This window comes from Pteropus alecto, unplaced genomic scaffold, assembly GCF_000325575.1.
Source record: "Pteropus alecto unplaced genomic scaffold, ASM32557v1 scaffold121, whole genome shotgun sequence".
NCBI lineage: Eukaryota > Metazoa > Chordata > Mammalia > Chiroptera > Pteropodidae > Pteropus > Pteropus alecto.
In genome coordinates, this window is record NW_006434369.1 from 3,794,150 (window position 1) to 3,798,118 (window position 3,969).

The following is a 3,969-nucleotide window of genomic DNA, read 5'->3' on the forward strand; positions in this document are numbered from 1 at the left end:
TTTTTGACATTTTGTCTTTCTCTGTCTGACTTACCCCACTCAGTATGATACCCTCTAAAGAACAAAATAAACAAGCAAACAAGACAGAAACAAACTCATAGATACAGAGAACATTTTGATGGTTGCCAGATGAGGGGGGGCTTGGGACAGTAGATGTAAAAGGGGAAAGGATTAAAAAGTACAAATTGGTAGTTACAAAATAGTCATAGGGATGTAAAGTATAGCATAAGGAATATAGTGAACAATATTGTAATGATTGTGTATGGTGTCCCATGGGTACTAGATTTATCAGGATGATCACTTCGTAAATTATATAAATGTTTCATCTCTATTTTTTGTTGTTGTTGTTTACTTGTTTTTTAGGCGAGGCAACCCTTGATTGACCTCACAGATTCTAAGAATCTCGTCAGCTTACTATCCCTTATTTTTTTTTTTATTTTTTATGCCTACAGCACCTGGTCTTCCTAGGTGGTCTCCCATCCAAGTACTAACCAGGCCTGCCCCTGCTTAGCTTCCAAAATCAGAAAGGATCGGGCTTGTTCAGGGTAGCATGGCCGTAGACTCATCTCCATTTTGTACACCTGAAACTAATGTAATACTGTATGCCAATACAGTATAATTGAATAATAAAAATTTATTTTAAAATGTCATAATGATTGGTGTGGATTAATTTATTATCTAATATTTGTTAATGCTTTTTGCCATCGCCATTAATTCATGTTTGGGAAATGTAGCCATAATTATTTTCTAATCATGGAAGAAGAGAAATAAAATTTTTAAATTACCTGAAATATAATATCATTCCAAATAAGCTACTTCAATTCAATGCCACATAATTTATTTGTGTGTCACTTCCTTTCATATTTCATTGGCCAAAACAAGTGATATATGCACACCAAATTCCAAGTGGGCACAGAAGTTTAATTCTATCATTGCCCAAAAGAAGAGAACAGAAATATTTGCAAACAGTCTAATGAAAACAACACGGTGATTCTTGGATGTTTGTGTGTTTAAAATTATCAGAGAAACATATTAAAAGGCAGGTACTTGGGTTCCACTGTTAAAGAGTCTGATTTAAGGGTACAATGGGCCCAAGAAATAGGAATATTTCAGAAGCTCTTCTGGTAATTCTGAGGCAGGTGGCCCGAGGACTTCACAGTGAGGACCATTTTTGTTCAAATTTGAGTTCCCAAAGGACAGAATTCAAAATTATGTCTTAGGAATTAATAGTCACCCTAGTTAATTCATAAAATAACTGTTTCCTGGTAACTCTCTAGTATGATAATAGGGTATGAGACATCATGAGTTGCTAGGCAACACAGGGAAACAAATAAGAATTTGGTTCCACTGGGTTTGGGGAATTAGCTGCAGAGGTAGATCCTGAAGAAGTAATCTGTGAAGTGCTTTCAGTCTTACTTGATCTTTATAATCATGCTGTCATGAAAGGAAAATTGGCATTATTCTTATATTTCCCACTTCCATATTTTACAGATGGAAAGACTAAGGCTCAGAAAGGTTATTCAATTTCCCAAAAACAGATATTCTATAGTCGTACTGAGATTTTCTAATTTCGGGACAATATTGCTAAATGACAACTTAAAGATCAGAAATAAATACATTCTGTATGTTGAAATGACTGTAAGTTCATCAAGGGGTCGTGGCTTATTTATTTTTTACACATATTCTTATCACAGAATCCGGAACACATATGGTACTCAATAAATACTTCTTGACTGAAGAACAATATCATTATAATACAAAATAAGGATAATAGATGCAGTTGGCTTTACATAAAAAGTGGGTGGTGAATAATGATAGGTTTCTTTATTTCAGTAGAACTGAAAAACCAAAGAAATATTGTTTAGTAAAATGTTGATCTCTTTCCACTCTCTCCCTGGAAGTTTTCTGAAATCTCTTTGTCAATGGAGTTTGTTTACTCTAAATCACATCTTTGTTGCCTTCAAGTATTGGCATGTTTGAATGTTTACCACTCAAATCCATCATAAAAGTGTTTTCTTTTTTAGGTAAGATCAGGCAAAGAGGTACTGAATGAATAACACTTGATTGAGACTGGTAAATAACCATGTAATTAAACTGTAAACACTGTGTGTGGTGATTTTAATGTAATTTGAAGACTTGTAAATTACATGGTCATAAAATGGCACTTGGGCTTATGCTTTACAAAAATATCCATGTTTGTATGAGATTAATTAGTGTAGTTTGCATAAAGACATTGAGTAAAGCACTTTTGGAACAGTCTCATTTTTAAGTTTTTTTTAATTTATAAAGCTTTCTTGAGGTTTGTTTGTTTTTTTTTCTTTCTTTTTTCCTCTCTGGTCTTCAAGAAATTATTATCATTATCCACAAATTTCTGTAGCTGAAAATTAATCTGGACACAGTAAATAATTGATCACTTAAGTTATGCTTATAAATAAATTTTGTTAGCTCTTGAAATGGGTTGGCCATTTTACAAACTGATCATGTGGTTACTTCTTTGGTTCACTTCACGGATAATGCCCAAATGAGACTTTTTCTCTGCTGGAAGAGTTCATCTGCATCGTTCTATAAATTGCGAACACCAAGATAACAGTAGCAGAGTAGTCATTAAGTGCCCTTATTATGGCCCTCCCTTCATGAAAGGTTTTGCTCAGCGAGTGTCTTCTTTTGGTGTCTGTGATGGTAGCTATAGGAAAACCAAGATGACCTTACCATCTGAGGCAGCCCTCATATTTTTTTTTCCATATCTTGGACACACTTTTGAAAGCTCAGACTCAAGGGTACTATGAGGGCACTGCTGGAAATTCTCATTGGTTTATATCACTGTGAAACATAGATGGTAGTGATGATGATGATGGCATATCATTTTAATTGATGAATATTTGCCAGAAGACCTGCTAAGTGCTTTATAAGCGTGAGCTCATTTCATCCTTAGAGCAATGTCATTAAGTTGACATTATTATTCTTACCTTATACATGAGGAAACTGAAATGTAAAAAGGTTAAGTAACTAGTCCAAGATCATACAGCTACGCAGTAACCAAGTTGAGGACCAACCCCAGTTTTGTCTGACTTCAAAATCCTTGCTCTTAACCTGTTTGTTACATTGCTTCAATGGATTAGGACTGAGTCCCTTAAAACCTGTGTACAGGTCAATGTCGGGTCTTTTTGCATTAGACGTCTCATATTCTAGGTCAATTAATTTTTTAGCCAGAAATTGAGTTAGCTAAGAGACAAAAGGCACAGCTACTGAATTGTACATTTCACCTACAAATGGAGAAAAGTTATATTAATGTTCTATTTGTATCTTACATAGATTTTGGCTGTATCAGAAATATCCCAGGCTGTTGTAAGAAGTCTGGTTACTTATCTTTGGAAGGGTAGGGGGAGGGAGTACATGCCTTCATGAGACAGTCTGGTATGCCATCCCAAACCACCTCCTGAGACCCAGAATCTATGGAAAGACTTTCTGTAGGAAGCAGGATGGGGAATGCAATGGAGTAATGGCTGGAACATTTCCTTAGATCACCCGGGAACACCATCCTAAATTATCATATGGTCATGAAACACAAAGATAGTTAAGGAGAGACAGTATTGGCTGTGGTCCTTGCTTTGGCGCAATGGATATCTGGTCATTTCACCCAAACATTCCATTTTTCATCATGATGACTACCTTGTAAGCTTGATCAGAAGCAGATATTAATTTCTAAATGCCTGATTATTAATACAGTACAAGGAATATGACATACAGTGCCAGATTTCAATAAACCAAAATAATCACTCAACTCATTAAAGCAAAGAAATAATTAAACCTAGATAGATGTGCTTTAAAGGAAAATCACAGCACTTAAGCAGGCCACAGATTTGCCATTTCATCCATTTATTCAGCATTTGGAACATCACCTAGATGTCAAGCATCGTGTTAGTTACTGAGAGCAGAAACATGGATAAAATATAAACCTAAGTTTTGTCA

General features: G+C 35.2%; 1 pseudogene; it reads right to left on the reverse strand.

The window, feature by feature from the left end:
* Positions 1-443: 443 nt before the first annotated feature.
* On the reverse strand, positions 444-562 carry LOC112477746 (annotated as a pseudogene).
* Between the last annotated feature and the right edge of the window lie 3,407 nt (positions 563-3,969).